This window comes from Heptranchias perlo, chromosome 12 (genome assembly GCF_035084215.1).
Source record: "Heptranchias perlo isolate sHepPer1 chromosome 12, sHepPer1.hap1, whole genome shotgun sequence".
Lineage (NCBI taxonomy): Eukaryota > Metazoa > Chordata > Chondrichthyes > Hexanchiformes > Hexanchidae > Heptranchias > Heptranchias perlo.
The window spans coordinates 59,689,111-59,712,072 of NC_090336.1; the positions used below are offsets into that span (position 1 = coordinate 59,689,111).

At 44.4% G+C, this 22,962-nt stretch overlaps 1 protein-coding gene across 1 annotated transcript in view; it reads right to left on the minus strand.

Moving 5' to 3' along the window:
- elp4 (elongator acetyltransferase complex subunit 4) overlaps window positions 1-22,962 on the minus strand; it is a 201,724-nt gene that overhangs the window by 157,650 nt on the left and 21,112 nt on the right. The window lies entirely within an intron of this gene.

Consider the following 22,962-nt stretch of genomic DNA (forward strand, 5'->3'; position numbering starts at 1 on the left):
GCAGCGGTTCAAGAAGGCGGCTCACCACCACCTTCTCAAGGGCAATTAGGGATGGGCAATAAATGCCGGCCTCGCCAGCGATGCCCACATCCCATGAACGAATAAAAAAAACATTCATAATGCTCTAAAATTAAACTTCGTTTGGCAGGTCAATATTACTGATTATATTAACATCTCTGCAGAGATTTAACTTTTTAGCATTACTGGAGCACATCAAAAATATGTGCATTCAATTCTTCTCACACAGCATTCACTGGCTGTATCACAACAAAAGACACAAAGTTTTTAAATGCTTCCTGGAAAAATGAACTTTCAAAGTTTATTCAAGGGCTGAATAATACCATGTTATGATTCGCCGATCAAACACAACTGAGGACATGTAGACATGACCAAGCATCCCATTCCAAATCAGACTGCGTCTCTGTTGTTACCGGTCTGAGGGGAAACTAGCACCATTTTAAGCCACAATTGTTTTAAAAAACCGAAGGGATAACTTTCTTCACTATTTTGACAGCATGAAATACTGTCAGTGGCATTTGAACAGAATAGCCAACTGAACGCTTTGATGGTGAATCCACCCTTAATTCACAGTACGCACAGCAGTATATTATTCATGAAGCAAAATATACATAGTTTGTATATATATATATATATATATATATATACACGCACAACAGCTAGAACTAGTTGTAATATAGTTTACAGAAATACCATGTAATTCAGCTTGTTCAGCTGAAATACCAAGCAGTGATGTTCATGATTATACTGTTAAAAATTTGGATGCAATTTATATTTTTCAATTACGCTGCACGGCATGTTCGGCCTTATACACAACATAACATAAAAAAAGTTATTTACTCTTGCTCTCTCAATGAAGAAATTCAGACATCCCTGCAGGGCGAACATGAATGATTGTATAACATGGCATCACACTTTATGGCTAATTACAACAAATGAGGTGCCATTTCCACAAGTGCAATCCCGTTTTTTTCCAAATTGTGCCAAGTCACAACATTTCTTTCACCTGCTCCCACTCCAACAGCATTGCAAAAAGAGCTTCCAGTTATTGGAGCAGGGTTTTACAGAATTTTATCTGAAGCTGAAAAGAATCATATTTTTGGAAATAAACAATGAAAACGTCGCTGTCTCGACAGTGTAAGTACAGCTGTATCGAATAGATGAACGTGGAGTAATGGGAGATTGGTCTTTTTAAAAACTGCTGCAGCTGCAATCGGACAGAATGTGGAGATCTCTTAGATTGGAGTAACCAGTGTTATACTTTGAAGGACAGAAAATTAGTATTTAATCCTTCAGATGAAATGAACAAGAAAAAATGGTTGACGCTAGTCTGAGGTATTACTGATTATTTAACTCTGGATCCATTACTTTTCAAGATCCTTCTGCAATGTGCCTGAGGACAAACAAAATCTATGTCTATTTGTTCAAGTTCAATGAAAAATATGGTTGGGATTTGGCTTTCACTTTCTTTAGTTAATTTCAATGATGTGATTTGCAGTGTTTTGATTTACCAAACTGCACTAACTCACTTTTAGGATGCATATACAGTACAACTTGATTGAAAATTGGTTAACAGACAGGAAGTAGAAATAAATGGGTCTTTTTCGGGGTGGTAGGCAGTGACTAGTGAGGTACCGCAGGGATCAGTGCTTGGGCCCCAACTATTCACAATATAGATCAATGATTTGGATGAGGGAACCAAATGTAATATTTCCAAGTTTGCTGACGACACAAAACTAGGTGGGATCGTGAGTTGTGAGGAGAATGCAAAGAGGCTTCAAGGTGATTTGGACAAGTTGAGTGAGTGGGCAAACACATGGCAGATGCAGTATAATGTGGATAAATGTGAAGTTATCCACTTCGGAAGGAAAAACAGAAAGGCAGAGTATTATTTAAATAGTGATAGATTGGGGAATGTTGATGTACAAAGGGACCTGGGTGTCCTTGTACACCAGTCACTGAAAGCAAACATGCAAGTGCAGCAAGCAGTTAGGAAGGCAAATGGTATGCTGGCCTTCATTGCAAGAGGATTTGAGTATAGGAGCAAGGATATCTTACTGCAGTTATACAGGGCCTTGGTGAGACCACACCTGGAGTATTGTGTGCAGTTTTGGTCTCCTTACCTAAGGAAGGATATACTTGCCATGGAGGGAGTGCAGCGAAGGTTCACCAGACTGATTCCTGGGATGGCAGGACTGTCGTATGAGGAGAGATTGGGTCGACTCGGCCTGTACGCACTCGAGTTTAGAAGAATGAGAGGGGATCTCATTGAAACATATGAAATTCTGACAGGGCTAGACAGACTGGATGCAGGGAGGATGTTTCCCCTGGCTGGGGGGTCCAGAACGAGGGGTCACAGTCTCAGGATACGGGGTAGGACATTTAGGACTGAGATGAGGAGAAATTTCTTCACTCAGAGGGTGGTGAGCCTGTGGAATTCTCTACCACAGAAGGCTGTGGAGGCCAAGTCACTGAATATATTTAAGAAGATGCTAGATAGATTTCCAGACACAAAAGGCATTAAAGGGTATGGGGAGAGAGTGGGAATATGGTATTGAGATAGAGGATCAGCCATGATCATACTGAATGGCGGAGCAGGCTCGAAGGGCCGAATGGCCTACTCCTGCTCCTATTTTCTATGTTTCTATGTAGCTTCACAGTTGGTGTGAAGCAGTTTCTAATTGCACCAATACCAACCGAGGATTGTAGTTTGAATGTGGAGTCAGGGCTTCCCCGACTCTGAAGCGAGACTCTGGAGGGGCTACTGTCACACCTCTTCCATTTGTTGAAGCTTGGAATGTAAATCCAGTAGTGTCAAACCAGTTGTAAAACATGCCCAGGGGACATCCAGGACCCTTTGGAACTCTACATGGAACTAATTTTAAATGTTTAGATAGTGCCAACATTGCCACCCACAATTGTCTCAGTATTAAGAATTAAACTGCTAGGAGGGGACCTTTGCAAGTGCATGTAAGCACGCAAGTGCAAGACTCTCTCCTGTTTCACTTGAGTATTGCAAACAGGCCTAGTTAAAACCTGAATGCACCTGCAGACTTCTATATCCTATCATGTACAAGTGCCATACTGTCTCCTCCCTTTAGCCGTGAAATAACAAGTTGTTTTCACAAACATATGTTGCATATTAGTTTGACGTCTGTTCCAATTACTGTGTATGAAACTGCATTCTGTAACGTGAGGCTTTCTGAATCAAAATTTAATTGTGCACACAATAAATTCAATATCAAGTTTCAGTGTTTGGCAAGCCAATGGCAAAGATGTTACTTGGTGTATCTCTCATAGATCACATCACACAGCTTTTAATGTTCAGTGGGGAGCTAACCTCGTAACTTACCCTGTTCTATGGTTCTCCTTTCTTTCGAAGCCATCACCTCTTCTACCACATACCTTCAGCCAAAGCAGAATGCAAGTGGGCAGTGTGCACACAATATACCTCATTGGTGGTGGATCATTATTGGATTATCTTTCCCAAGCGCAAAAGACCAATCACTGCAGGAGCACATGAATTAAAAGCTGGGCTAACAACAAAATTGAAGCATGTTTTCCCCATAAATGTTCACTTTTTATTGATTTTATCCACTGCTCAATTTCTAGCAAGGAGAAAGAGGGAAGCTAGGTTTTTTTGTCTACATAGTCAATGGGCAGATTATCTAGTAGAGAGAGAGAGAGAGAGAGAGAGAAAGAAAGAAACAGAAGAATTAAAGAAAGAAATTAGAGTTTTGGCTCTGGCTTCTGGTTTGTTTACACAGAGCCTGGAACAGCTGCTGCCAATGCTCAAAATGGTCGGCTGCCAGGATGGTAGAAATTCAGCAGTGAAGTTGTAATTGATGACGTTAAATATGTTGCTGATGTGTCTTGGTGCACACGATCAGTTCAATAACCTCTCCACTCTCATTTAAAATAACTTTCCCTGACCCCATCCCCCTTACCCAGGATCATGAGCTCTAGCCCTATTCCTTCAAATGGGAGAATTTGCTCTATTTTTCTCATAGAACTGTTGCACCTACACAACAGAGCATGGATAAGAACTAAAACTATTAAGGCAGTTTATAGTGCGAGACCTGGGAAGCTAGTGCCGATGGGAAACGCCGTTTTAGTGGGTCTTTCAGGCTGCCAGTCTTAGTGAGTCTCAACAGTTTAATGTTTGGTTTGCTTTTGGGAACCGTTGAAAGATTAAAGATAAGAACAAAAAAAGGAAAAATGAAGAAAAAGATGAAGAGGTTATATCCGTCCACAGAGGCCTAGTCACCCAGAGCTGCTCTCTTACCCATCTAAACAGCGAGCCAGAGTGGTACTATTGGAGCCCTAGAACTGTGGCTGGAAGTAATTTTAAGAAAATATTAAATTAATGGGACTTAGGTTCATTAGTGAGTTATGCAACCAATACTAGTTTTAAGCTTTGACATGCAAGTCACTCACTGTACAACTTTTGGGAGGATGTGAAAGAGGAGGTATGAGCTACTTTAGAAAACAAACTAGTGAGAAACCAGGATGGTATGTTGCCTCCCTGGTGCTAGGGTCAAGGATGTCACGGAGCGGCTGCAGGGCATTTTGGAGGGGGAGGGTGAACAGCCAGTAGTCGTGGTCCATATTGGTACCAACGACATAGGTAAAAAAAGGGATGAGGTCCTGCAAGGTGAATTTAAGGAGTTCGGAGATAAATTAAAAAGCAGGACCTCAAAGGTAGTGATCTCAGGATTACTATCAGTGCGACGTGCTAGTGAGTATAGGAACAGGAGAATAGACAGGATGAATGCGTGGCTGCAGGGATGGTGTAGGGAGGGAGGGATTTAGATTCCTGGGACATTGGGACTGGTTCTGGGGAAGGTGGGACCTGTACAAGCGTGACAGGTTACACCCGAGCAGGACTGGGACCAATGTCCTCGCGGGGGAGTTTGCTAGTGCTGTTGGGGAAGGTTTAAACTAGCGTGGCAGGGGGATGGGAACCTGAGCGGGGAGTCAGAAGGGAATAAAGTTGAGAGCAGCAAGAGAGGGGAAGACCCAGGGGAAATCTACAATACAAATAGTACAAACAGTTGTTCAAGAACAAGTGAAAGGGAAAAGCGTACAGCAGCGGAAAGAAAGTGTACTTTAGGCACGACAGATAAAATAAAAACTAGAAGGCGTAAGGCGATTAACCCAGCATCAAAGCTGTGGCAGGGGGTTGGGAACCTGAGCAGGGAGACAGAGGAAAGCGTGTCAGGAAGGGACAGAAGGTATGGAGTAAAAGGTAATGTGTTAAAAAAGGAAAAAGAAGGAACTAAGTGTCACAAAACATATTTGAAAGTTCTTTATCTGAATGCACATAGCATTCGTAACAAAATGGACGAGTTAAAGGCACAAATAACTACGTATGGGTATGATCTTGTGGCCATTACAGAAACATGGCTGCAGGGTGACAACGACTGGGAATTAAATATGCCAGGGTATTTAACAATCAGGAAGGACAGGCAGGAAGGAAGGGGAGGTGGGGTGGCTATGTTAATAAAGGAAGGAATCACTGTAATACAGAGAAATGATATTGGGACAAAGGATCAGGATAATGAAACAGTTTGGGTGGAGATAAGGAATAATAAGGGGAAAAAAACACTAGTGGGCGTAGTATATAGGCCTCCTAATAGTTGCAACTCTGCTGGAAGAAGTATTGATCAGGAAATAGTCGGGGCATGTAATAAGGGAACAGCTATAATTATGGGGGATTTTAACTATCATATTAACTGGACAAATCAAATTGGGCAGGGCAGCCTTGGGGAAGAGTTTATTGAGTGTATTAGGGATGGATTTCTTGAGCAGTATGTAACTGATCCTACAAGGGGGCAAGCAATCTTGGACCTGGTCCTGTGTAATGAGCCAGGATTAATTAATAATGTCCTAGTTAAGGATCCCCTTGGAATGAGTGACCATAACATGGTTACATTCCATATCCAATTAGAGGGTGAGAAGGTTGGTTCTCAAACAAGCGTACTGAGCTTGAATAAAGGTGACTATGATGGTATGAGAGCGGAATTGATTAAAGTGGACTGGGAAAATAGATTAAAGGGTAAGACAGTACATGAGCAGTGGTGTTCATTTAAGGAGTTATTTTACAACTTTCAAAAAAAAAATATTCCACTGAGGAAAAAAGGGTGTAAAAGAAATGACAGCCATCCGTGGCTAAATAAAGAAATTAAGGATAGTATCCGACTAAAAACAAGGACATATAAGGCAGCCAAACTTAGTGGGAGGATAGAAGATTGGGAAGTCTTCAAAAGACAGCAAAAAGTAATGAAAGGATTGATTAAGAAAGGGAAGATAGATTATGAAAATAAATTAGCAAAAAATATAAAAACAGATAGCAAGAGTTTCTATAGTTATATAAAAAGAAAAAGGGTGGCGAAGGCAAACGTAGGTCCCTTAGAGGATGAGACCGGGAAATTAATGGTGGGAAACATGGAGATGGCAAAAATGCTGAACAAATATTTTGTTTCAGTCTTTACGGTAGAGGACACTAAGAATATCCCAACAATGGACATACAGGGGGCTGTAGCAGGGGAGGAGCTAAATACGATTAAAATCACTAAGGAATTGGTACTCAGTAAATTAATGGGACTCAAGGCGGATAAATCCCCTGGACCTGATGGCTTGCATCCAAGGGTCTTGAGGGAAGTGGCAGTAGGGATTATGGATGCTTTGGTAATAATTTTCCAAAATTCTCTGGACTCGGCAAAGGTCCCGACAGATTGGAAAACTGCTAATGTAACACCCTTATTTAAAAAGGGTAGTAGGCAGAAGGCTGGAAATTATAGAGCAGTTGGCCTAACATCTGTGGTGGGTAAAATTTTGGAGTCTATTATTAAGGAGACAGTAGCAGAACATTTGGATAAACATAATTTAATAGGACAAAGTCAGCATGGCTTTACAAAGGGGAAGTCATGTCTGACAAATTTGCTTGAGTTCTTTGAGGATATAACGTACAGGGTGGATAAAGGGGAACCAGTGGACGTAGTGTATTTGGACTTCCAGAAGGCATTCGACAAGGTGCCACATAAAAGATTATTGCTCAAGATAAAGAATCACTGGATTGGGGGTAATATTCTGGCATGGGTGGAGGATTGGTTATCTAACAGGAAGCAGAGAGTTGGGATAAATGGTACATTCTCGGACTGGCAACCTGTAGCCAGTGGTGTTCCGCAGGGGTCGGTGCTGGGTCCCCAACTCTTTACAATCTATATTAACGATTTGGAGGAGGGGACCGAGTGTAACATATCAAAGTTTGCAGATGATACAAAGATGGGAGGGAAAGTAGAGAGTGAGGAGGACATAAAAAACCTACAAGGGGATATAGACAGGCTGGGTGAGTGGGCGGAGATTTGGCAGATGCAATACGATATTGGAAAATGTGAGGTTATGCACTTTGGCAGGAAAAATCGGAGAGCAAGTTATTATCTTAATGGCGAGAAACTGGAAAGTACTGCAGTACAAAGGGATCTGGGGGTCCTAGTGCAAGAAAATCAAAAGGTTAGTTCGCAGGTGCAGCAGGTGATCAAGAAGGCCAACGGAATGTTGGCTTTTATTGCTCGGGGGATAGAATATAAAAACAGGGAGGTATTGCTGCAGTTATATAAGGTATTGGTGAGACCGCACCTGGAATACTGCACACAGTTTTGGTCTCCATACTTAAGAAAAGACATACTTGCTCTCGAGGCAGTACAAAGAAGGTTCACTCGGTTAATCCCGGGGATGAGGGGGTGGACATATGAGGAGAGGTTGAGTAGATTGGGACTCTACTCATTGGAGTTCTGAAGAATGAGAGGCGATCTTATTGAAACATATAAGATTGTGAAGGGGCTTGATCGGGTGAATGCGGTAAGGATGTTCCCAAGGATGGGTGAAACTAGAACTAGGGGGCATAATCTTAGAATAAGGGGCTGCTCTTTCAAAACTGAGATGAGGAGAAACTTCTTCACTCAGAGGGTAGTAGGTCTGTGGAATTTGCTGCCCCAGGAAGCTGTGGAAGCTACATCATTAAATAAATTTAAAACAGAAATAGACAGTTTCCTAGAAGTAAAGGGAATTAGGGGTTACGGGGAGTGGGCAGGAAATTGGACATGAATTTAGATTTGAGGTTAGGATCAGATCAGCCATGATCTTATTGAATGGCGGAGCAGGCTCGAGGGACCGATTGGTCTACTCCTGCTCCTATTTCTTATGTTCTTATGTTCTTAATATTCTGGCATGGGTGGAGGATTGGTTATCTAACAGGAAGCAGAGAGTTGGGATAAATGGTTCATTCTCGGACTGGCAACCTGTAGCCAGTGGTGTTCCGCAGGGGTCGGTGCTGGGTCCCCAACTCTTTACAATCTATATTAACGATTTGGAGGAGGGGACCGAGTGTAACATATCAAAGTTTGCAGATGATACAAAGATGGGAGGGAAAGTAGAGAGTGAGGAGGACATAAAAAACCTACAAGGGGATATGGACAGGCTGGGTGAGTGGGTGGAGATTTGGCAGATGCAATACAATATTGGAAAATGTGAGGTTATGCACTTTGGCAGGAAAAATCAGAGAGCAAGTTATTATCTTAATGGCGAGAAACTGGAAAGTACTGCAATACAAAGGGATCTGGGGGTCCTGGTGCAAGAAAATCAAAAAGTTAGTATGCAGGTGCAGCAGGTGATCAAGAAGGCCAACGGAATGTTGGCTTTTATTGCTAGGGGGATAGAATATAAAAACAGGGAGGTATTGCTGCAGTTATATAAGGTATTGGTGAGACTGCACCTGGAATACTGCATACAGTTTTGGTGTCCATACTTAAGAAAAGACATACTTGCTCTCGAGGCAGTTCAAAGAAGGTTCCACTCGGTTAATCCCGGGGATGAGGGAGTGGACATATGAGGAGAGGTTGAGTAGATTGGGACTCTACTCATTGGAGTTCAGAAGAATGAGAGGCGATTTTATTGAAACATATAAGATTGTGAAGGGGCTTGATCGGGTGGATGCGGTAAGGATGTTCCCAAGGATGGGTGAAACTAGAACTGGGGGTCATAATCTTAGAATAAGGGACTGAGATGAGGAGAAACTTCTTCACTCAGAGGGTAGTAGGTCTGTGGAATTTGCTGCCCCAGGAAGCTGTGGAAGCTACATCATTAAATAAATTTAAAACAGAAATAGACAGTTTCCTGGAAGTAAAGGGAATTAGGGGTTACGGGGAACGGGCAGGAAATTGGACATGAATTTAGATTTGAGGTTAGGATCAGATGTGATCTTATTGAATGGCGGAGCAGGCTCGAGGGGCCGATTGGCCTACTCCTGCTCCTATTTCTTATGTTGTTAAAAGTTTAAAATAAAAAAATAGAAACTAGGTTGCATCTGAAAGATCAATACTTGAAACAAGAGGGATTAGATATTTTTTCTGCTGGCTCATTAAAGCCACAAAAGTTGACCAAAGTACTGCTGTTTATTTTTTTAAAAAGCTCAATTTCATAATATTAACTCATCAGAAGACTTTGCTTATATTGGAGGCAGCAATGACCGTAAATATTTTAGTATTTAAACAAAAAGATCAGAAAATTCAAAATAACAACCAGGTGGATTTACTAGCTTTTCATTCAACCTATGAAAGGTCAGGGGAAAACATACTGCAATATTAACCATATTTTAAATTTTAAACCACCTAACTAGAAAAAACACTCCAAATTGCACCACAGAGTGACAAGACACAGATTCAATCTGTGTTGTCATTAACTCTCCCCACCCCGCCCAAAAACTCTATTCTCAGCCCCTCCACCCTCTCCAACCACCATCTCATTTCCAACCTTCCCTTTCTTTCGAACATACTGGAATCTGCCAATGCCTTGCAATTATGCTCCCACCTCTCTCACGGTTCAAATCCCTCCAGTCAGGTTAACCCTAACCTTCCATGGCACTGCTCTCTCCTGATTCTACTCCAACCTGTTGCATCATGTTCCATTTCCTCTAATGGATTTTCCTCCTGTATCTGCAGTCAACTATGGTGTACCCTAGGATTCCATACTTGGAACCTTCCCCTGCATCATTTACATGCTACAGTTTGATAGAATTATCGGGAAGTAAAGGGTCAGCTTTCAAGTGTACATTGAGAACACCCAGCTAACATCATGCTACCCACACCATCAACCGCACGACTGCTGTCACCGTGCCCAACTACCTCGCTGACATTAAGGCCTGTACGAGTCAAAAATTTTCCGTCTTAATGTTGGTAAAACAAAAGCTCTTTGGCTCTCGCAAACACCTATCTGCCTTCGGCTTCGACTTGATCAATCTCCCAGCTGCCTTTTCAGGCTTAGCCCAGAGGGACATACTGCTGAACCATGAGCTAAGGTTCCCTGCCCCACATCCAATGTCATTTATACCACTTTATTTCACTTCTGCAACATCAAGTGCCTATGCCCCTACCTCTCCCTCTTTGCCACCTATTATCACCTCGTGGTTTGACTTTTCCAACGTTCTCTTTGCCACCTTTTAAAATGTGTAAAGTACAAGTCATCTAGAAAGTGGTGGCCTATATTCTGCTCCTCACTGAGGTCCACATCCCAATCACCTTTTCCTTCGTCAAGCTCCACTGGCTTCCCATTTCCCAGAGTGTCAACTTTAAAATCCCACCACAGCCTCATCCCTCCTGACCTCTGTGATCTCCTCCAGTTCTATGTCCCTGAGTGCACCCTCTGGTACCCCAACACTGGCCTACTTGTCCTTCCCCTCATTCTCTGCTCCACTATTGACGGCCGTTCCTTCAGCGACCTAGCCCCTGTCTTCCAGGTATCTTCACTTCGAGCATCTCAAACTTGCTGCTCCCTCACTGCCTTCAAAACCCTCAAGACCATCCCCTCAACGGTGTTTTCTCAACCCCCTCCCCAGGCTTGGGGTACACTAATTATTCATTGCCCTATAAAGGTCTCTGAAATGTCTCTGTGTAGAAAGGACACTAGAGAACAAAGTTACTGTTATCAGTGTCCTGCATTCTCAAGTTAGGCTGAGGCTATTAAAGATCTCCTTGTGAGGAAACCAAAAATCTAAAGTTCATCAATGTCACTTTCACATGTCCCCAAAGTTTAAGGTGCCTCAGTGAATCGGTCTCCCACTCTGATGGCAGAATGATGCGTACAACAACAACTTGCATTTATATCGGCCTTTAACGTAGTAAAACGTCCCAAGGTACTTCACAGGAATATTATCAAACAAAATTTGACACCGAGCCACATAACAAGATATTAGGTCAGGTGACTAAAAGCTTTGTCAAAGCGGTAGGTTTTAAGGAGCGTGTAAAAGGAGGAGAGAGAAGTAGAGAGAAGGAAGGAGGGGGACTTCTAGAGCATAGGGCCTAGGCAGCTGAAGGCACAGCCGCCAATGGTGGAGTGATTAAATTCGGGGATGCGCAAGAGGCAAGAATTGGAGGAGTGCAGAGATCTTGGAGGGTTAGACATAGAAAGTTACGGCACAGGAGGCGGCCATTCGGCCCATCGTGTCCGTGTTGGCCGAAAAAGAGCTATCCAGCTTAATCCCACTTTCCAGCACTTGGTCTGTAGCCCTGCAGGTTACGGCACATCAAATGCACATCCAGGTACTTTTTAAATGAGTTGAGCGTTTCTGCCTCTACCACCCTTTCAGGCAGTGAGTTCTGGACCCCCACCACCCTCTGGGTGTAAACATTTCTCCTCAGCTCCCCTCTAATCCTTCGACCAATTACTTTAAATCTATGCCTCCTGGTCACTGACCCACTACCCCCCCACCCCCACCTCCACCGTGCTAAGGGAATTAGGTCCTCCCAATCCTTTTTTTTATTCGTTCATGGGATGTGAGCATCGCTGGCAAGGCCAGCATTTATTGCCCATCCCTAATTGCCCTTGAGAAGGTGGTGGTAAACTGCCTTCTTGAACCGCTACAGTCCGTGTGGTGAAGGTTCTCCCACAGTGCTGTTAGGAAGGGAGTTCCAGGATTTTGACCCAGCGACGATGAAGGAACGGCGATAATTTTCCAAGTCGGGATGGTGTGTGACTTGGAGGGGAATGTGCAGGTGGTGTTGTTCCCATGTGCCTGCTGCCTTTGTTCTTCTAGGTGGTAGAGATCACGGGTTTGGGAGGTGCTGTCGAAGAAGCCTTGGCAAGTTGCTGCAGTGCATCCTGTGGATGGTACACACTGCAGCCACAGTGCAGTGGTGAAGGGAGTGAATGTTTAGGGTGGCGGATGGGGTGCCAATCAAGCGGGCTGCTTTGTCCTGGATGGTGTCGAGCTTCTTGAGTGTTATTGGAGCTGCACTCATCCAGGCATGTGGTAAGTATTCCATCACACTCCTGACTTATGCCTTGTAGATGGTGGAAAGGCTTTGGGGAGTCAGGAGGTGAGTCACTCGCCGCAGAATACCCAGTCTCTGACCTGCTCTTGTAGCCACAGTATTTATGTGGCTGGTCCAGTTAAGTTTCTGGTCAATGGTCACACCCAGGATGTTGATGGCGGGGGATTCTGCAATGTTAATGCCATTAAATGTCGTGAGGAGGTGGTTAGACTCTCTCTTGTTGGAGATGGTCATTGCCTGGCAATTGTCTGGCGTGAATGTTACTTGCCACTTATCAGCCCAAGCCTGAATGTTGTCCATGTCTTGCTGCATGGGGGCACGGACTGCTTCATTATCTGAAAGGTTGCGAATGGAACTGAACACTGTGCAATCATCAGCGAACATCCCCATTTCTGACCTTATGATGGAGGGAGGGTCATTGATGAAGCAGCTGAAGATGGTTGGGCCTAGGACACTGCCCTGAGGAACTCCTGCAGCAATGTCCTGGAGCTGAGATGACTGGCCTCCAACAACCTCTGTATCCTCCACTCTATCTCGGCCCCTCATAATTTTATACACCTCAATTAAATCTCCCCTCAGCCTTCTTTGTTCCAAAGAAAACAACCCCAGCTTATCCAATCTTTCCTCATAGCTAAAATTCTCCAGCCTTGACAACATCCTCATAAATCTCCTCTATACCCTTTCTTTAGTGCAATCACATCTTTCCTGTAATGTGATGGCCAGAACTGTATGCAGTACTCAAGCTGTGGCCTAACTAGTGTTTTATCCAGTTCTAGCATAACCTCACTGCTCTTATATTCTGTGCCTTGGCTAATAAAGAAAAGCATCCCGTATGCCTTCTTAACCACCTTATCTACCTGTCCTGCTACCTTCAAGAATCTGTGGACGTGCACTCCAAGGTCCCTCTGTTCCTTTACACCTCTCAGTATCCTGCCATGAATTGTGTATTCCCTTGCCTCGTTTGCCCTCCCCAAATGCATTACCTCACACCATGGAGGGAAATGAAAACAAGGATGAGAATTTTAAAATCGAGGCGTTCCTGACCAGGAGCCTATATTGGTCAGCGAGCTCAGGGGTGATGGGTGAACAGGAGACTTGGTGTGAGTTAGGATACGGGCAACTGAGTTTTGGATGAGCTCAAGTTTATGGAGGGTGGAAGATAGGAGGCTGGCCAGGAGAGCATTAGAATAGTCAAGTCTAGAGGACATAGAAGTCTACAGACACGGAAAACATAGTTCAAATCGGGTTGGGAAGAGAATAGAAGTAAATCCAGAGTGGCTAATGTTAGAATTGAACACTTCTTTCATTACAGTTTTTTTAAAACAATTTTTTGCCAATTTTTCTCCACACGGCCCCTGAAGGTGTATAGTTCCAAGGTTGGCAGTTGCCCTCCACTGCATTGGTCATTATGCATAATTAATGTTTGAGCCTTAGTCCTCATTCCACATTAAAAAGAAATAGAAAAAATGTCTTTACCCAAAGGTTGATAAACATTTGATATAATCGATCAGATAAAGTAGCAGCATCAAATACATTAGCAGATTTCAAATTGCAGTGGATGCTTTGCTGGGTAAATTGGATCTAAAACAATGAACTTTGATGATACAAACACCCTTTTCTCAGCCTTGACTTTTTCTTTATCTCAGAGTAAATGCTCTTCATTAGTAGTACTACTGAACTAACTGTCTTTAATCAGTTGTTCTAGCTTGCATTCATTATGACTATAAATAGATTACTTTGCAATTAGTATCAATGACTATCACAGCATTGTAAAACGACTGTCATACTCTCTCAGAACATTCTTTCATGATAATTGCATTCTTTGTGCATAACAGTTCTGCCCACTACCTGTGAGACTAACTGTCATTCTAAGTTTAGACTCATTTTTAAATTGGTTAGCTGAGTAGTTTTATCTTTTTTTTCCAACAATTTTCTCCTTCCCCTCTTCTCAAGGGTGTGGACTCATTGCTGGGGTACTGTTCTCGGAGCACCCCATCTTACCCAAATAGGCATTATTCATACGTGAGCTTGGGCAGAGTGCTGGGAGGGTAGTCAACTGAGGAGAAGCATCACAGCCTAATCGTATCTGTCCCACACCCAATGTCTACACATGCACATTTCCAGCAGGGGTTTGTAGATCAGAAGCAGGAATCCTTGCTGATTTTATTTGCTCAGCATAGTACTGTAGCAATGTGGTATTGTTAAAAGTGCTGCCTTTCAGATGGGGTGATAGAAGATTCTATGGTGTTATCTGAAGAACAGCAGAGTAGTTCTTCCCAGTGGCCAACGTTTATCCCTCAGCCAACACCACCAAAACATATTAACTGGTCATTTAACTCATTTGCTGTTTGTGGGACTTGGCTGTGGGATGCTGCATTTGGCTACATAATGGTAACTACACTTCAAACAATTGGGAATGTAGGGTCTTTCTGGGTAGATGAACTATGATGTGTCGAATGGCCTTCCTTCTCTGTAAGGAGCTTGTGAGCTGTCAGCCTCATTAAAAACAGAAATCAACACTGCAAAGCTCATTAGCGAATGACCCTAGTACAGTGTTAAATGGCTAAGTTATGTACTCCAAAAGTAGTATTTGTAGTATAGGTCTGATCTCTGAACTGACAGCATAGGACACACGTTGGAGTCCATTTTTATTCTATGAATTAAAGAAAACTAAGAACTAAGTGTAGTGGCTTGTGGATGTAATGAAGCTCTTATCATAGTAGGTACAGCACATGAGGAGGCCATTCGGTCCACCGTGCCTGTGCCAGCTCTTTGAAAGAGCTATCCAATTAGTCCCATTCCCCTGCTCTTTCCCCATAGTCCCGTAATTTTTTTCCTTCAAGTATTTATCCAATTCCCTTTTGAAAGTTACTATTGAATCTGCTTCCACGACCCTTTCAGGCAATGCATTCCAGATCATAACTACTCGCTACGTAAAAAAATGTTTCCTCATGTCGCCTCTTTCTTTTTTGCCCATCACCTTAAATCTGTGTTTTTGTTTATTCGTTCACGGGATGTGGGCGTCGCTGGCAAGGCCGGCATTTATTGCCCATCCCTAATTGCCCTCGAGAAGGTGGTGGTGAGCCGCCTTCTTGAACCGCTGCAGTCCGTGTGGTGACGGTTCTCCCACAGTGCTGTTAGGAAGGGAGTTCCAAGATTTTGACCCAGCGACGATGAAGGAACGGCAATATATTTCCAAGTCGGGATGGTGTGTGATTTGGAGGGGAACGTGCAGGTGGTGTTGTTCCCATGCGCCTGCTGCCCTTGTCCTTCTAGGTGGTAGAGGTCGCGGGTTTGGGAGGTGCTGTCGAAGAAGCCTTGGCGAGTTGCTGCAGTGCATCCTGTGGATGGTGCACACTGCAGCCACAGTGCGCCGATGGTGAAGGGAGTGAATGTTTAGGGTGGTGGATGGGGTGCCAATCAAGCTGGCTGCTTTATCTTGGATGGTGTCGAGCTTCTTGAGTGTTGTTGGAGCTGCACTCATTCAGGCAAGTGGAGAGTATTCCATCACACTCCTGACTTGTGCCTTGTAGATGGTGGAAAGGCTTTGGGGAGTCAGGAGGTGAGTCACTCGCCGCAGAATACCCAGCCTCTGACCTGCTCTCGTAGCCACAGTATTTATATGGCTGGTCCAGTTAAGTTTCTGGTCAATGGTGACCCCCAGGATGTTGATGGTGGGGGATTCGGCGATGGTAATGCCGTTGAATGTCAAGGGGAGGTGGTTAGACTCTCTCTTGTTGGAGATGGTCATTGCCTGGCACTTATCTGGCGCGAATGTTACTTGCCACTTATGAACCCAAGCCTGGATGTTGTCCAGGTCTTGCTGCATGCAGGCTCGGACTGCTTCATTATCTGAGGGGTTGCGAATGGAACTGAACACTGTGCAGTCATCAGCGAACATCCCCATTTCTGACCTTATGATGGAGGGAAGGTCATTGATGAAGCAGCTGAAGATGGTTGGGCCTAGGACACTGCCCTGAGGAACTCCTGCAGCAATGCCCTGGGGCTGAGATGATTGGCCTCCAACAACCACTACCATCTTCCTTTGTGTTAGGTATGACTCCAGCCACTGGAGAGTTTTCCCCCTGATTCCCATTGACTTCAATTTTACTAGGGCTCCTTGGAGCCACACTCGGTCAAATGCTGCCTTGATGTCAAGGGCAGTCACTCTCACCTCACCTCTGGAATTCAGCTCTTTTGTCCATGTTTGGACCAAGGCTGTAATGAGGTCTGGAGCCCAGTGGTCCTGGCGGAACCCAAACTGAGCATCGGTGAGCAGGTTATTGGTGAGTAAGTGCCGCTTGATAGCACTGTCGACGACACCTTCCATCACTTTGCTGATGATTGAGAGTAGACTGATGGGGCGGTAATTGGCCGGATTGGATTTGTCCTGCTTTTTGTGGACAGGACATACCTGGGCAATTTTCCACATTGTCGGGTGGATGCCAGTGTTGTAGCGATACTGGAACAGCTTGGCTAGAGGCGCAGCTAGTTCTGGAGCACAAGTCTTCAGCACTACAGCTGGGATGTTGTCGGGGCCCATAGCCTTTGCTGTATCCAGTGCACTCAGCCGTTTCTTGATATCACGTGGAGTGAATCGAATTGGCCGAAGACTGGCTTCCGTGATGGTGGGGATATCGGGAGGAGGCTGAGATGGATTATCCACTCGGCACTTCTGGCTGAAGATGGTTGCAAACGCTTCAGCCTTGTCTTTTGCACTCACGTGCTGGACTCCGCCATCATTGAGAATGGGGATGTTTGCAGAGCCTCCTCCTCCCGTTAGTTGTTTAATTGTCCACCACCATTCACAACTGGATGTGGCAGGACTGCAGAGCTTTGATCTGATCCGTTGGTTGTGGAATCGCTTCGTTCTGTCTATAGCATGTTGCTTCCGCTGTTCAGCATGCATGTAGTCCTGAGTTGTAGCTTCACCAGGTTGGCACCTCATTTTTAGGTACGCCTGGTGCTGCTCCTGGCCTGCTCTTCTACACTCCTCATTGAACCAGGGTTGATCCCCTGGCTTGTTGGTAATGGTAGAGTGAGGAATATGCCGGGCCATGAGGTTACAGATTGTGCTGGAATACAATTCTGCTGCTGCTGATGGCCCACAGCGCCTCATGGATGCCCAGTTTTGAGCTGCTAGATCTGTTCTGAATCTATCCCATTTAGCACGGTGGTAGTGCCACACAACACGTTGGATGGTGTCCTCAGTGCGAAGACGGGATTTCATCTCCACGAGGACTGTGCGGTGGTCACTCCTACCAATACTGTCATGGACAGATGCATTTGCGACAGGTAGATTGGTGAGGACGAGGTCAAGTAAGTTTTTCCCTCGTGTTGGTTCGCTCACCACCTGCCGCAGACCCAGTCTTGCAGCTATGTCCTTCAGGACTCGGCCAGCTCGGTCAGTAGTGGTGCTACCGAGCCATTCTTGGTGATGGACATTGAAGTCCCCCACCCAGAGTACATTTTGTGCCCTTGCTACCCTCAGTGCTTCCTCCAAGTGGTGCTCAACATGGAGGAGGACTGATTCATCAGCTGAGGGAGGACGGTAGGTGGTAATCAGCAGGAGGTTTCCTTGCCCATGTTTGACCTGATGCCATGAGATTTCATGGGGTCCAGAGTCAATGTTGAGGACTCCCAGGGCCACTCCCTCCTGACTGTATATCACTGTACCGCCACCTCTGGTGGGTCTGTCCTGCCGGTGGGACAGGACATACCCAGGGATGGTGATGGAAGAGTCTGGGACGTTGGCTGAAAGATATGATTCTGTGAGTATGGCTATGTCAGGCTGTTGCTTGACTAGTCTGTGGGACAGCTCTCCCAATTTTGGCACAAGTCCCCAGATGTTAGTAAGGAGGACCTTGCAGGGTCGACTGGGCTTGGTGTTTTGCCGTTGTCGTGTCCGGTGCCTAGTGGTCCGATGCCGGGTGGTCCGTCCGGTTTTATTCTTATTATGACTTTTCGTAGCGAGATTTTACAACTGAGTGGCTTGCTAGGCCATTTCAGAGGGCAATTAAGAATCAACCACATTGCTGTGGGTCTGGAGTCACATATAGGCCAGACCGGGTCAGGGCGGCAGGCTTCCTTCCCTAAAGGACATTAGTGAACCAGATGGGTTTTTACGACAATCCGGTAGTTTCATGGCCATCATTACTGATACTAGTATTTTAATTCCAGATTTTTATTTAATTAATTGAATTTTTAATTAATTAATTGAATTTTTAATTAATTGAATTTAAATTCGCCAGCTGCCGTGGCGGGATTTGAACTCATGACTCTGGATTTTTAGTCCAGGCCTCTGGATTACTAGCCCAGCAACATAACCACTATGCTACCGTACCGTGTCCTCTGGTTACCGACCCTTCTGCCACTGGAAACGGTTTCTCCTTATTTACTATATCAAAACCGATCATGATTTTGAACACATCTATCAAATCTCCCCATAACCTTCTCCATTCTATGAAGAGTAGCAATAAACTGGTCATTCTCAGGTTGGCAAGCTGTAACTAGCGAGGTGCCGCAAGGATCAGTGCTTGGGCCTCAGCTGTTTACAATCTATATTAATGACTTAGATGAAGGGACTGAGTGTAATGTATCCAAGTTTGCTGACGATACACAGCTAGGTGGGGAAGTAAGCAGTGAGGAGAACACAAAGAGTCTCAAAGGGATATAGACAGGTTAAGTAGTGGGCAAGAAGGTGGCAGATGGAGTATAATGTGGGGAAATGAGAGGTTATTCACTATGGTCGGAAGAATAGAAAAACATTATATTTTTTAAAGGGTGTGAAACTATTAAATATTGGTGTTCAGAGGGATTTGGTGTCCTTATACGCAATACACAGAAAGTTAACATGCAGGTACAACGAGCAATTAGGAAGGCAAATGGTATGCTGGCCTTTATTGCAAGGGGGTTGGAGTACAAGAGTAAGGAAATCTGACTACAATTGTACAGGGCTTTGGTGAGACCATATCTGGAGTTTTGGTCTTCTTACCCAAGGAAGGATATACTTATCTTGGAGGCAGTCCGACGAAGGTTCACTAGATTGATTCCTGGGATGAGAGGGTTGTCCTATAAAGAGAGATTGAGTAGAATGGGCCTATAATCTCTGGAGTTTAGAAGAATGAATTGAAACATACAAGATTCTGAGGGGGATTGACAGGGTAGATGCTGAGAGGTTGTTTCTCCAGGCTGGAGAGTATAGAACTGGGGGCATAGTCTCAGGATAAGGGGTCGGCCTGAGATGAGGAGACCTTTCTTCACTCAGAGGGTTGTGAATACCTGGAATTCTCTATCCCAGAGGGCTATGGATGCTCAGTCATTGAATATATTCAAAGCTGAGGTCGATAGATTTTTGGACTCTAAGGGAATCAAGGGATATGGGGATCGGGAAATTGGAGTTGAGGTCAAAGATCAGCCACGATCTTAATGAATGGCGCAGCAGGCTCGAGGGGCCATATGGTCTACTCCTGTTCCCATTTCTTAATTTCTTATGTAGAACAACCCCAGCTTCTCCAATCTCTCCACATAAATGAAGTCCCACATCCCTGGTATCATTCCAGTAAATCTCTTCTGCACCCTAACGCCTTGACATCCTTCCTAAAGTGTGGTGCCCAGAACTGAACACTATACTCCAGATGAGGCCTAACCAGTGTTTTGTATGAGTGTGATAAGCTTGGTAGTTTGATCTGCATCCACATTAGGAACATAGGAACAGGAGTAGGATATTCAGCCCCTCGTGCCTGTTCCGCCATTTGATAAGATTATGGCTGATCTGTGATCTAGCTCCATATACCTCCCTTTGGCCCATATCCCTTAATACCTTTGGCTGCCAAAAAGCCATCTATCTCACATTTAAATTTAGCAATTGAGCTAGCATCGATTGCCATTTGCAGAAGAGAGTTCCAAACTTCTACAACCCTTTGTGTGTAGAAATGTTTTCTAATCTCACTCCTGAAAGGTCTGGCTCTAATTTTTAGACTGTGCCCCCGACTCCTAGAATCCCCAACCAGTGGAAATAGTTTCTCCCTATCCACCCTATCCGTTCCCCTTAATATCTTATAAACTTCGATCAGATCACCCCATAACCTTCGAAACTCTAGAGAATACAACCCCAATTTGTGTAATTTCTCCTCGTAACTTAATCCTTGAAGTCTGGGTATCATTCTAGTAAACCTACGTTGCACTCCCTCCAAGGCCAATATGTCCTTCCGAAGGTGTGGTGCCCAGAAGTGCTCACAGCACTCCAGGTGCGGTCTAACCAGGGTTTTGTATAGCTGCAGCATAACTTCTGCCCCCTTGTACTCCAGTTCTCTCGATATAAAGGCCAGCATTCCATTAGCCGTATTGATTATTTTCTGCACCTGTTCATGACACTTCAATGATCAATGTACCTGAACCCCGAAGTCCCCTTGGATATCCACTTTTTTTTTTAACCATTTAGAAAGTACCCTGTTCTATCCTTTTTTGATCCAAAGTGGATGACCACACATTTGCTTACATTGAATTCCATCTGCCACAGTTTTGCCCATTCACCTAATCTATCAATATCCCTTTGTAATTTTATGTTTCCATCTACACTGCTTACAATGCCACCAATCGTTGTGTCATCGGCAAACTTCGATATGAGACTTTCTATGCCTTCATCAAAGTCGTTAATAAATATTGTGAATAATTGAGGCCCCAAGACAGATCCCTGCGGGACTCCACTAGTCACATCCTGCCAATGTGAATACTTACCCATTATCCCTACTCTCTGTCGCCTTTCGCTCAGCCAGTTTCCTAACCAAGTCTGTACTTTTCCCTCGATTCTAACTTAGCTAATAGTCTCTTATGTGAGACCATATCAAATGCCTTCTGGAAGTCCATATAAATAACATCCATTGACATTCCCCTGTCCACTACTTCAGTCACCTCTTCAAAAAATTCAATCAGGTTTGTCAGGCACGACCTACCTTTCACAAATCCATGCTGGCTTTCTCTGATTAACTGAAAATTCTCGAGGTGTTCAGTCACCCTATCCTTAATTATAGACTCCAGCATTTTCCCCACAACAGATGTTAGGCTAACTGGTCTATAATTCCCCGGTTTCCCTCTCTCTCCTTTCTTAAAAAGCAGAGTGACATGTGCAATTTTCCAATCTAGAGGGACAGTTCCTGAATCTAGAGAACTTTGAAAGATTATAGTTAGGGCTTCTGCAATCTGCTCACCTACTTCCTTTAAAACCCTGGGATGGAAACCATCTGGTCCTGGGGATTTGTCACTCTTGAGTGCTATTATTTTCTTCATTACTGTTGCTTTACTTATGTTAATTTTATCGAGTCCCTGTCCCCGATTCAATATTAGTTTTCTTGGGATTTCCAGCATGCTATCCTCTTTTTCTACTGTAAATACTGACGCAAAATAATTATTCAACATGTCCGCCATTTCCCTATTGTCAATGACAATATCCCCATTTTCAGTTTTTAAGGGGCCAACACTGCTCCTGACCACCCTCTTTTTCCTAATATAACTATAAAAGTTCTTCGTATTGGTTTTGATATCCCTTGCACGTTTCTTTTCATACTCTCTTTTTGTAGCTCTTACTATCTGTTTTGTTGTGGAGATGCCAGTGGTGGACTGGGGTGGACAAATGTAAGGATTTGCACAACACCAGGTGAGAGTCCAACAGTTTTATTTTAAATCACAAGCTTTCGGAGCTTTCCTCCTTCGTCGGGTGAGTGAAGGGTTCTAAAAACGCATAGCATATATAGTCAGAGAACAATGCCTGGTGATTACAGATAATCTTTCTAACTGCCCCCTATCACACCTCGGCTGGGAGACGATCACAGCAATCAAAGGTGTCGTTGGTGTTCAGATAAGTTAGCCACGGAAAACATTACATCCCAGTATACTGAATACACAATGGGTCAGATCACAAAGATAGAGAGAGAAAGAGACCCGAAAGGTAGAGAGAGAGAGAGAGAGAGAGAGAATGTCCAGTTGTATTAAAAACAGATAACTTTTTTTCGCTGGTGGGGTTACATGTAGCGTGACATGAACCCAAGATCCCGGTTGAGGCCGTCCTCGTGGGTGCGGAACTTGGCTATCAATTTCTGCTCGACGATTTTGCGTTGTCACGTGTCTTGAAGGCCACCTTGGAGAACGCTTACCCGAAGATCGGAGGCTGAATGTCCTTGACTGCTGAAGTGTTCCCCAACTGGGAGGGAACCCTCCTGTCTGGCGATTGTTGTGCGGTGTCCATTCATCCGTTGTCGCAGTGTCTGCCTGGTCTCGCTGATGTACCATGCTCCGGGGCATCCTTTCCTGCAACGTATGAGGTAGACAACGTTGGCCGAGTCACAGGAGTATGAACCGTATACCTGGTGGGTGGTGTCCTCTCGTGTGATGGTGGTATCTGTGTCGATGATCTGGCATGTCTTGCAGAGTTTGCCGTGGCAGGGTTGTGTGGTGTCGTGGACGCTGTTCTCCTGAAAGCTGGGTAATTTGCTGCGAACGATGGTCTGTTTGAGGTTAGGTGGCTGTTTGAAGGCGAGTAGTGGAGGCGTGGGGATGGCCTTAGCGAGGTGTTCATCGTCATCGATGACATATTGAAGGCTGCGAAGAACATGGCGTA